Source organism: Protopterus annectens, chromosome 9.part0 (genome assembly GCF_019279795.1).
Source record: "Protopterus annectens isolate FY-2018-M chromosome 9.part0, PAN1.0, whole genome shotgun sequence".
In the NCBI taxonomy this organism is placed as follows: domain Eukaryota; kingdom Metazoa; phylum Chordata; order Ceratodontiformes; family Protopteridae; genus Protopterus; species Protopterus annectens.
Genome location: NC_056743.1, coordinates 1,576,994,131 through 1,577,007,564, shown reverse-complemented (window position 1 = coordinate 1,577,007,564; position 13,434 = coordinate 1,576,994,131). Strand labels below are relative to the sequence as shown.

Here is a 13,434-nt window from a genome sequence, read left to right as displayed (position 1 = left end):
GTATAAAACACAGTATTTACTATGAGGTGCTGTAGACCCCACAGACCCTGCCCGTCAGACACAAGCACATGCACTCACACTCACACATACATGCACTTTGACATTACAACAGAGTGACAAAGTTGAGAGTGCACACCCGAACTTGTCAGAAACTTGGCATCTGCAGCAGATCTTTGTGCAAACCTTTTCTTATACTGTGTAACCACTAGCTAACTTAAACACAGTGTCCTTATCATACTTGCTTCAAAAGCCGCTTTAATTGTGGTTGAATCTGATGAAAGAAGCAAGGTTTGTAACCTCCATGACAACAAATGTATTTATTTATTTTTTTGGCATAAAAAGACTTTTAGTGTCTATTAAAATTCAAGAACACTAAACTCTGTCATAATTAATCATCCAGGCATAGATTGCCACTTTGTCCTTTACATGGTCAGAATGACAGTGGGGGACATCCTGGCACCCAGTGGGCAGAAAGCATATAAACCAATTCTGGGCAGGGTGCTCGTCTATTACACAGCACATGTGCTCACTCACACCCTGCAGACATCACACACTATGTGGTTTGGAGAATCACAGCCCATTTGTGACATATTTTGGGGAGATGTGAGGTAAAAATGAGTCAGTATTCTTTAAAACCACTTTATAGTACAATCACCCAAGAGACTATTCTCTTAGTGATGTCAAAAGCAATTGCCCATTCTGTGACACACAAGACTAGTTGCATTCTGAAATGCAGTGTGTTGGTCCATTTCTGCACACTTAGACAATTAGAATGCCTGAAAATTTAACGTGTTACTACCATACAGCAGGATAATCATGTCATAAATAATGCTGCTTTGAGAAGTGCACTGTTCTTACACATTACCAGTTTAGCATATGAGCTAATCCTGTTACATCAGATGTGTAGAGTATTACTTGGGTAATGTTATTTTCAGGCCAGCTACTAAAGTGATCAACTGTCATACCTCATGCATGCAAACATAACGAGCATAAGAAGTAACACACACACACACACACACACACACACACACACACACACACACACACACACACACACACAAACATGCATGTGCACACACACATACACACACACACACACACACACACACACACACACACACACACACACACACACACACACACACACATGCACACACACACACACACACACACACACACACACACACACACACACACACACAAACATGCATGTGCACACACAAACATGCATGTGCACACACACACACACACACACACACACAAAACATGCATGTACACACACAAACATGCATGTGCACACACACACAAACATGCATGTGCACACATGCACACACACACAAACATGCATGTGCACACACACAAACATGCATGTGCACACACACACACACACACACACACACACACACACACACACACACACACACACACACACACATGCATGTGCACACACACCACTATGCAGGCTATGCTCCTTATTCTCTGAAGCAAATAAAACGTGAAGAGTTTCTCTACAAATATTTAAATGTGCCTTGATTTTTTTTTTATTTATTTATGAGGCAAGGCACATCACATTTAGGTTACAAGTACAGCAGAAAAAGAACAAAAAAATGAAAAAAGACAGATCAAAGGAATGTGAGATAATTGCCATAAAGAATGGCTATGCCCTTGTTAGGCTAGACAAGAATGTTACTTTATATGTAAATAATATACCTTTAATTAATGATAAAATTGGCTAACTTTGGATAGATGTAAGGTTGTTTGCTGAACAACTGAAAAGTATGGCAGGGTATGCTGAATATTTGTAGTAACATTTTATGACAAATGACCTAAATTCTGATAAAAAAGACATCATGTGCTCAGCTTAAATGGAAGAGTTTATGAACTGCTATACAGCTTAATAGAGCCAGTAAAACCCGAGATATACCTAAAATTTTATTGGACCATGCATCACCCAAGCCTTTGATGATAACTGAAAATTTCAGATTCTGCAAAAATGATAATCATGAAAGGGTCAGTGCCAGCATACGCAGCCGAGATACAGAAGCTGTGTGAGCATCAGGATTTTAAAGACAGCTGGCAAGATTCACTAACAGATTTCAATGTGGACTATGAAATGACCAAACGTATCAGCATTTGCCTGAAGAAATTTATGAGTTCATTAAAGGTGTAGAAATAGATATAACAATGTAAACTGCCAAAAGATATAAATTAGAAATGCAGCAGGAGCAAACAATGGATCATGATTTGTATAAACTGGATTAACATATGTGCCTGAAAATGTTATATATGTGTAGAAGAAAACATAACTCAGATGAGTACAATTTTTAAAAAAAGCAAAACTTGTTACATATAGTTTCAAAGGGCTTATTATGAATATTCTGTCACAGTTGGAAACCAATGGCATTTCAAGACTACAGAAAAGGTCAAAAATGACATGGTGGAGTTGTACATAAAAGGACTGGTTCAAGGTGTTGGCAACTACAGATTTGTCTGAATGTGGCATGTTGAATTTAGTTTGGTCTAAATAGCAGTTTGTAACTCAAAGACTCAAAGAAAGATAGAATCTGCAAGCAAATATAGTCTCCAGGCATGTTCTGATGACAGTCCTTACGTGTATTGCAGTGAAGCGTTTTGTAAATAGTGACAGTAATGTTTTTTATTGTATTTCATGGGATACTACAGCTGCAAGCACAGAACCATTGACTGTGCTGGTAAAGGTTAATGACACATTTTCCACATTTTATGTTCTGCTCATTAAGATACACACAATGTCAGGTGTTAACATTGCTGCCTTCTGTCATTCTCAAGTTCATTGCCCATCTAAGGTGCCTTCTCTGCAGAGTCTATAGGGGCCTCCTTGTGTCCATGTGGGGATTGCTGGGGTCTCTGGTTACTGCAATAACAGTGGACTTTAAACCAGTACGTCTGGAATCACAACAAAGTCAACAGTGGCAAAAGCATAGTCTGTTTCAAAGCACACTGAGAGACATTTATTAAAACATTATAATAGCATAAGATTCACAAGTTTTTACGCTTGACAGAGCAACTTCATCAGCTGCTAAAAAGCACTATTTCTGTTGTGAAAGGTGTACATTTTAATCTTTTAATATACAGTTCTGGGTGTTTCCTGGACAAGATTGGGTTGTTGTCAACACTTACCTCCCACAGCCAAAGGATAAATCCAAAAGGATAATTAGCTCGACATATAGACAAAAGCACACATCCTCACAAACATTTCATTAAGGAAGCTATCACACAACTGGTTACTGATAGTATGTTTAGAGGACTTACAGTATGTGTTCTTGCAAAAAAAGTAAATTTTGTGTAGCAACTGATCTAAAATTTTGTGTTTGTTAATCTTGGAGAGTGCACACCTGGCAGCACCAGGTTTGGATAGGCAGAACAAGAGTTTTTTGGGGGAGGTAGGGGATGTAATTTCAGTCAACTTGTGTATCTACATTCAAAAGATACAGCAAAGGTGTGTGTGCATGTATACAGTTTGCAATGAACTGGCATCCCATCCAGGATTGGTTCTCTGCCTTACTTCATTTGCTTGCCAGGGCAGTCTCCTGCTCCTCTGCAAACATAAAGATGACAAAGCTGGTATACAAATGTATGAGAGAAAGAGATGCCAGATGGTGCAGAAATTAACCCCTCTGTTGTTGGAAGATGGATTAGCAGTATGCCCAGCTTCAATGTCAGCAGAGGTGACCTGATTGTAAGGTGGGTCAGAGTGTCTGTGTGCCTTCATTAGGATATAGTTTCTCATTGCATTTCAATGTGCTTGCATTACCACATAAGAAAACATGCTCACTGCTGCAGTTCCCTTCATAAGGCTTTATTATATCAGTTTAATACTACTGTGTAGCAATTGTGCCACAACATGGTTACTCAATGCTTCTGTAAATACAAAAATAATGTAAGTGGCCAGTTAACTCCAGTGGTAATAATTTACAGTAGCCTAGATGGCTACTGTGTAACAACTACAGTGATAAAAGTAACAATATGATTGCAAGATTTAATACTATGAGAAGTATCTAATTTTAAAGATTTGGGAGTAACTGTTACAAACACTTGCTTTTTCAAATCATATTAATATTTTTGCAAATTAAGCAATGCAATAAGTAGGAATGTTATTGAAAAGTATAACAGCAAGATATATTTCTACTCTGCTGAATCTTTACAAAACCTACATCGGACCCATTTTAGAATAACACACTTCTTTCTGTTTTTACTCTGAAAGTCATAACATATTTAGAGAGAGTACAGAGGAAATTCACTAAAAGAATATTGAACAGTATTTCTATTTTTGTCTTCCTGTATTGTATTTCATTGAGGCATAAAGGCAGGCCTCTTTGTCATTATGTAAATAAGGTCAGTTGTGGTCTTATGCGCTAACTAGAAAAACATGGAGGTATTTGGGTAAACATACCTCTCTATAGTAAAAGTGTAAAGTATTTAAGGCCTAAGCCTTAGGGGGACACCTTTATGAGGATAAGGTGACTTACACATTGGTGTACGACTATGATTCATAGAGATAAGTATACAAGGGCCTCATTTACATACAAAACAGAAAAAGGACTCTGAACATATACCAGTAAGCACCAGTTAACCAGAATAATACTGGAGTAACAATGAAATAAATTAGTTAATTGTAAGGGAAAAAAATGTAAGATTATTGACTTCACTTCAAGAAATGCTTGTGCTATTACTGACATTTTCTGCTTGCGCATACTTAGTCAAACTTCTCAAGGGGTCCCTGGGAGAAATGTTTATTTTTGGTGTCATTGAAGTGCTGATGCATACTTGGTTAATCTAATGAAGGGATTTCTGGGGGAAATGTGTCATTTTGGTGCTTCTGCATATTTGGGCATACTACCGAAGAGATCACTGGGGGTGGGTCTTTCATCTGGGTGTCCTTGTTTATACTTGGTCAAAATAGTGAAGGGATCGCTGGGGGAAATGTTTCATTTTGGTGGTTGTGAATGCTTTATCAAACTACTGAAGGGATTGCTGAAAAAAAGTTATATTTTGATGTCAGTGAACTGCTCAAGCATACTTGTTTGAAATATTGAAGGGATTATTGTAGGAAATGTTTTATCTTGCTGCTTGTGTATACTTGGTCATTATCCTGAAGGGATTGCTGGGTGAAATAATTCAATTTGAATTTTGTAAGTGCTTGTGCATACAAGTAGATACAAAATGTGCAGCGATGCTTTTGAGAACTAATGTACGTATGATGTGTCTTTTGGACTATGAATCACAAGAGCACTTCATTATCATATGCCACTTTCTACAAATTCTCATTTACATCTCATTTTGCTTAATTTCCTTGTACTCAGTCACTGGCATTGCACATTACCATAAATGGCCTCTGTGGATCGTTAGTCATGCACATTCCTAAACATTGCAAATAAGCTTACTGCATTTGCACAAGAACTATGAATACCACCCATTACCTATGAGGAATTTAAGTTATGAAGACAGATGTAAGAAATTAAAACTTTACATTATCGCTACTTTCAGATTAAGTTTAATATTAGAAATCAAAGTTATACATGTAATTATTATATTTACAAAACAATACTAATACTAAAACTCATCATCAGCATCATAAGTTAAAGTTATGTATACATTTTAATAAGACAAAGCTAAGAAAACTATTACTTCATAACACATTCCAATTTATTGGAACATATTTCCTTTATACATTCATAGCTTTAAAAATAAAGAAAATATTTAAGATAAATGATGACAACTAAGCCAGTGCATATGTCTATAACCATTGTTTCATGGAAGCTGAATTCTTTGAGGCCTTTAGGTCAGAGTTCATTTATTCCAATTTATGAACTTATAAAGCATTAACCTCATTTTACATATTATACCCATAATGCTCCATACCCATTTCAGCATTAATGTATTATAAGAATGTTAATGGAACATCATTAATTTCAACAGACTACCACTTCAGTCTTTGAACTGCTACTCTTCAGCCTACTGCTAACGGAGCAGTTTTCATGCAGAAAGCTGCATCAATGTCTTTTGGAAGATGAGAAGTTAATATGATTTTGTAAGTTGTATACTCAATGATGATAATGTGTCCTTCTTTAACCAGAGCACATGTTAAGTTCTTCCACATGAAAATTCTCAGTTCTAATGGTATCAGATATTCCAGGATATCTATAATGTGATCTATTGTCACTGTAATTTGGCAGACTCTAATAATGGAACAGAGTACAACAGAAATTAAGGCAGTATGGTAACATTGTATCTGACAAGGATCAGAGTGCTGAGGAAAATCTAAAACAATGTTCCTGAAAAATCACTTCTGTAATATCCATAAGAGGCCATCTATGCCTCTATTTCATCCTATAGGGTCTTAAATTTCAGGCATCCCCACACTATATAAAGTACAATGTCTTGGTACAGAACATACAAAATACCAAAATAAGCCTTACCCTCTTCACGTTATTTAAACAAATGGGGTCAAATACAGATAGTGAAAATTGAGGAACAGAATATGCAGATGTTTATCAACAGTGTATTGTCCTTAGTTGCCACGGTACCTACTTAGTATAAATAGAGTAGTTTCAAAATTCCATAGTTAGTATTTTATCTACCTGGAATTTTCCTGTGGACTTTGTTACATTCCCAGCTACTGTGTTTGAATCTCAGGTTCCTTTATGGCACTACCTTAAATATCACTTCTGTAAGGATGCATGATGTCTATCTCTGTCCACGTTACTTTTATTTTAGTTATTTTTTATCATTGCCTTTGTTATGTCATTGTTATTATTGCATGTATTGTTATTTTACTCATGTAGTTATCATATATCTTATTTTCTACAAGTACTTAGGTTGAATCCTTCCAACAAAATTATGAAATTTGATGTCTCCAATCTATCTGACTATGTTTTTCTTTGTATCTGAATTTTATGCACAATACCACAGGTTCCATCTGAAGCTGTCACTAAAATGCTTTAGTCAAAGTCAAAGTAAACTTTATTGTCATTTAGAACTACACACATGTAGCCTAAACAAAATTTCATATATCAGTTCAATTCTTGACATTACACAGGAAAGTAAAACAGCATATACAAGTAAAGGAATAAACATAACTAACAAATACAATACTACTCCCAATACAAGAAAGAGCAAAAATATTTACCAACACTCATATATATATATATATATATATATACCCTCCCCTGACTTACATTAACTACCCTATTTAAAGTAAAATAAAATAAAACAACTCTTGAAATGCCTAAGCTATTTGTCTAATATTGCAAGTAAGTCAGTTAAATAATACTGACTATGGACTTTAGGCCACATGTCAAAAAGTAAAAACACTGTGTGAGCATTACCCCTTGAAGATCATAGCAAATTATTTCAATATGTGGATATTTTAACAAAGTCCCATTACATAATGCAATGTTCTGATTGTTCAGTGTTTTACATTTAAAATATACTTTCATTTGTACTTCTGATGTTGAACCCATGTATGACTGCCAGTGGACTTCTTAAGTGCTCATTACACACTAAATAGAATTGGATTACACAAGGTGTGATTTTAAAATACATTTGGGTTTCACACTTTGATTGATTCAGCAAAGGAAATGTTTTTTCTACTGCCTGCTTTGTCACTTTGATTGTCATAAAACAATTTGTGCTTCCTTTAATAAATTTGGTATTAAAACAAACACCCGTAACCTCAACATTTCTTAATTTGTCACATCAGATTGTAGGCATATCTATGTCTCTTTAACCTCATGAAGTTATGTAACTGTTATTGTCAATTATGTCTAAAAGCATCATTTTATTTCTGGGTTAATAAATGACAGTTTTGGACAACATTTATTAATTACACTTCTCCAGTTTCTAAAACTGGAACATGTAGATAATATGATAAAAACGTCTTATGAAAAAATTAAGAAATGTTGAGGTTAAGTATGCTTGATTTTCAGTACGACATACACACAACTAATAAAATCACATTACATCACCATCACATGTAAAGAAAGCAGAAGGTTCTGAATTCAGGACAAACAACGCGTAGCTTTAAACATTCAATTCAGTAACGAGTAGAACATGAAGTGCTGATATCAGCAAGAATTAAGAAGCAAAAGAAAAGAAAAAGAAAAATATGAGAGCCAAGAGTAAAAGGTGAGAAATTATTAGGAGTAACTGTAAGGAAGGAGAGAAACTCAATGAACATAGATTATTGTTTAGATATTTTTTTAAGGAAGAAAATGCCTTTTTAGGTAAAGATGTAAAGCAGAAGGAAAGGAAGAAGAGGTTATGAAAAGCAAGGATGATCAATTAAAACATAAACAAGATGGTTATTATTGTGGAAGAATATTTTAAAAAAGATGTATGAGAAAGTTTATGTTAAAGTAGATACATGAAATATGGAAAAATAAGAAAATAACTAAAGGCAAGGGTGTTACTTATTCAAACGTTTAACCATTAACTATAGACAAAATATAATGCAAAGGAAAATATAATTTAGACTTCATAATTCATTCAGTTAAATATTAGAATTTTAGTTATTTCAGTAAAACAAGTCCAAACCACAAATAAATGGTAGTGCATAATGCAATATCTTTGTTGTTTGTCTTTTCCCGGTTAGGGGTCGCCACAGCGGAACTCCAGTCCGCTAGTGATTGTCAGTCAATTTTTATGGTGCCGAGTTGCCAGCCCGACACCCAACCTTCAGCGAAGGCATGCCCATTCACATATGTCTTTCAGAGGCCAATGAACCACGGGGAGGACATGCAGACTCCACACAGAAGGCATTCCAGCTGAGAATCGAACAGGAGAACCTCTTGCTGTGAGGTAACAATGCTACCACTGTACCACCACTGAGCAATTTTCTACTTTTCAAGGGATGTAGTAGATGATTTAACTTACAGATAGCAATCATATAGATAAGTTAAAAACAAGATAATGACTTTACTAAGGCTAATAAATAGTAACCTAATAAATATAGTTCTGTCCTAATGTGTAGCATCCTCTAAATGTAATGCTATTCAGAGATGAGCTAAAGTACAACTTGAGATCAGTGTTTACTAGTTTACTATCAAAAAGTTGAAAATCCCCAAAAAATTCTACTTAGTTGATCAAACTGACATTCTGAATGTGGCAGTGTTGCTTTAATGGAATGTCAAAAATCATCACAATGTGTGCATTTGACCACATTTGGAATGTCAGGAGGTAATACCAGACCCTTAGGCATTTGTGCTGAAGCTGCTGTATGAATTGCATGTCTACAGCATAAGTGTTTATAGAATTGTAGGGGAGAAAGCCCCCCTTGCACCCTCCCCACACCCCCTGCAAATTATATATTCCAACTCCAAGATTGCACTACAGTGAGGAAAAGTGTAAATTTCTCAATCGCCACTATTGTGTGATTCTGTTATAAAAATGTCTAATGCACATTAGTAAATGTACACTACCATCTCTAATGTGCATTCAAACATTTTCATAACATTATGGAAACTGGAAAAGATGCATTAATCCATTCCAGTTTTCCATAAATGCCATTCCACACTTTGATAGTAAACCATATTTTTTTATTGCTTGAATCCCCTACCTGGTTGTCAGATGTCAAAGAAGTCCGTGAAGAAATGTTGTTGCAAACAATGAGTTCATTAAAACTGATAGAATGGTTGTAATAAACTAGAAAACATACACATGAAAAGCTGACTAACTGAAAAGTGACACCATAGTAAAGTAATCATACTTTCAGCTGGTATGCATGTTCTGTGGGTGTCCTTAATAAAACAGAGAAAGGATTCTGACTTATCTAAAAGTCTAAAACTACCATTATCATATCATATTGCACATATACATATAGTGGTTTGTCTAATAGCTGCTTGTAATTCACACTTCATGCTACCCCTCAGCCACCCCCCACACACACACACAGTTATGCACATGCTAGAGGAACCAATAATCTGGAGTTATTTATGGCATAGCTTTTATCTTTCTTTTTTTTTTTGTTTTGTTTTGTTTGTTTTGCAGTCCTTGCCCTCACTATTAGTCATCAGACCCCTCCTTGGTGAATCAGTCAGTTCATTCCCCATCACCAGGGCAAAAGTTAACCAGGTTGGCCCATCATTTAGACAGCCATCAGGGATAGTTTGAGGTGTTCTTCTTTGGTTTCCTCTGTTACTAGTGTACACATGGTGAGACACATGGCATCGGGATATAGATGATAATGGAGGATGTTTCCACACTTCCACAATCATCGCTCCTTCCAGGTATCCCTGTACCTCGGAGGCATGAGCAGCAAGCTTCCTGGCCTTCTCCAGAAAATGAATATGCCCAGTATGCCATTGAGTACATAGAGTCCCTGCATTGCTCCAGGGACCCTGGGAGAAGTGAAAGGATCACAGTTTTTCACTTCTCCACTCCCTGTCTGGTTTGCCCAGTGCCAGGTCTGGTAGGTGAACAGACACACAGTTGGGAATCCATCACCTGCACCAAAGTGCCGGGTTTTTAGTTTCAACCATACTGATGAAGTGTACTTACGATTTCTTTGTAATTCATAGTTCCGTATATAGGTTTACTGACTTCAATTACCATTCCTTGTTGTTTAACTGAAAACGTCCAACCCTCCACCTCCAGTGATCTCTGAATTAATAATATAAGAGTCTGTACATTCAGTTCCCTCAGTTTAAGAAAATTTACAAGGAGTGGATTGCAACTATAAGCTGTCAGAAATCAAAAGGATGAATGATGCAGTTACTAAGTTCTATGGATAGAAGGCATGAATTTATTTCATCAACTGAGCACTTATATGCAGTGTGATGCTGAGCAATGTATGCTTATTCTTCATATTCACAGGTTTCATTTGCTGAGATAAATGAAATATATAAAATGTCACCATGCTAAATGATTTAAACATTTTTTCAACAAAATGTTGCTGTGTGGATTCCTAGACTTGTGCTAAGTTATCTGCAAAATAGATTCTTTAGGTTTGTATTGTCTGCAGGCTATGCTGGCTAGGGAGTTTGAAAGGTTACTATGGTGAGCACTAAGAAAAATTAAAGGAAAGAAATGACTTGTTAGGTTTTCTGAAGTGAATGTCTTGGGGGCGTTTACTAGCTGTGTCCCTCACTGTTAACAGTGGTGGTGACTCCTGTGAGACAACTACCATTCACGTTGTATGGCATAGTGCCAGGAGTGACATGTACAGACAGAGAGCAGAAAGAAAAGATAATTTTATGGTGGTAACAGTTTGGAAAACAGAGCTCAGAATGTTTTGAGGTGAAGTAGCAAGTAAATTTTGTTTTGTCTTTCTCAGCAGGAAGATGAAAAATGATAGAAAAAAGGGGATAAAAGGAATAAAAAAGATAAAACCAGTCTCATTGTAATCTTTCTAAATCTCTCAGCAGGACAGCTCAGGCAGAGCTTAGCATTCACTGACAGCAGCTTTCATTTATGCTTCTATGGTTACAGATCAAACAGACATCCCTGCAACAGGAAGAAGGTTCTATATAACTATACCACCATCATCTGTTTGGGGAAAGTAGGTAGATTCAAGAATGGCTGTATGTATGCAAGGGATAATATAGGAACTTGAGTTATATTCTGTGAAAAAAGCTGCATAGCCCACATTCTTCAGAAGACAGGAATTTAAGTATTCAGAACAGTAAATATATGTTTTTGAAGTAGGAAATATGCCTAAATATATGTAAAAAAAACAGTAACCTGTACAAAAACATTCTTTATTTTAGCAGTGAAGAAATATATGAGATAAACTTAGACTCGCACGTTATTAAAAGTATTTATTTACCTAAGCGGATGAGCAGTAATAAAATAATTTGTAGAAACAAAACAAACAATAAAAGCAATATACTGTAAGTAATAAAATATGTAATTATCATAATTAAGTAACAAAAAACAAGCAGGTATACTTACTGGATTCCAATAATTTGGACATTGTCTGACTTCTGGTGAGATGTTTAAAGTGCTTAACATTATGCTGGTATACTCCCACATGGCTCTCAGCTGTCCGTGATTTTGCAGAATGTCACAGACTTTGCCTCATATTTTGACCTGTCCGTAATAACAGTTCTGAGTTTCTGGCAAATGACCAAGGATTGCATTCAGGCAATAATGACAGACATTACAATTTCATATTTCTTATTGTTCAAAAATACCTGCTGATATAAAACCTGTTGTTCGGCTTACTAAGTGAATTAAAGTAATATTTAAAATGTCCCCTATTTTGCTATTTTCCTATTTGTTTTTTTTATTTTTTTTTTGCATTTCCTAATTTTGAGCAAAGACGCTGAATAATACTAGGCTGCTACCCATTTTAATATAGTTAAAGAACATTTGAAATGCTTGTATGTAATACATTGTTTTATTATTATTTTTATTTGCTGTAATTTATCTAACAGATTTAATGTACTGTAACTAAAATAATTTGCCATTGTATATACAGTTTTGTTTCTAGAGAAAATTAAATAGCACGTATAACCCTGAAGTACACAAATTAAAAACGTAATTGTATACATTAAAATTTGTTTGTTGCCTTCCTGTCTGAACTTTTCTACTTAGACCTCCTTTGAAATTTGCCTCATCAGACCCAGTATGGTAAAAAAGTCAATAAATAATATAAACTTAAGAAAAAATAAAAATAAACATTATAAATTTAGCAATGTATCAGCAATATGAGCAAAAGAGACAAGGGGACAGGCACATCAAGTAACTGGATTGCTATCGTGTCTAGTGCACGATGAATCTTATAGGCATTGTGCCATTAAAATGACAAATGTTGCACTACATTTACCATGCTGGCAAGACATTTTACACTAGATCTTAGTGATCGTTGCAAGCAAAGTTCATGAATCTTTGTATGTATGTGCTTGTTTGTTTATTTTACCTTGTGAATCTGAGAAAACATAATTACAGTGTTTTTATCTTGACCAAAAAAAAAAGATTGTTTTACAACAAATGCAAATTTTACATATATATATATATATATATATATATATATATATATATATATATATATATAGTTCCACTTCTAACCATCGAAATTTCAAACCATTGAAGTTCAGATCATCGAGACCAGAGCATCAAATTTTGAAACTTCGAAGGTTACAAGTGTAACCACAAAAAAAAACAACACAGAAATATACATTTTAACAATTGTATGCAGGGGGGCAGCTCTCCCACACGCCCTCTACTTTAATATTCCAACTCCGAGACCGCACTACAGTGGAGTAAAGGGAAATCTCCAGTTTAGCGCAATAGGCAGAAGCGCTAAACAGGAGGTTTTCCGTACCCACAGATGGCACATAGACAAACACAGTATGTAGGTCACCTTGGTGCCCTGCAAAAACACAAACATTCTCCCACCTACACTTACCTTTTTCTTCCCCTTCAAACCTTCGACATTTTCAAACTCGATGTTCT

General features: G+C 35.5%; 1 protein-coding gene across 9 annotated transcripts in view; it reads left to right on the top strand.

The window, feature by feature from the left end:
- Positions 1-13,434, top strand: part of LOC122812189 (adhesion G protein-coupled receptor L1-like) — a 3,245,860-nt gene that overhangs the window by 432,664 nt on the left and 2,799,762 nt on the right. The gene's annotated exons all lie outside the window — the stretch shown is intronic.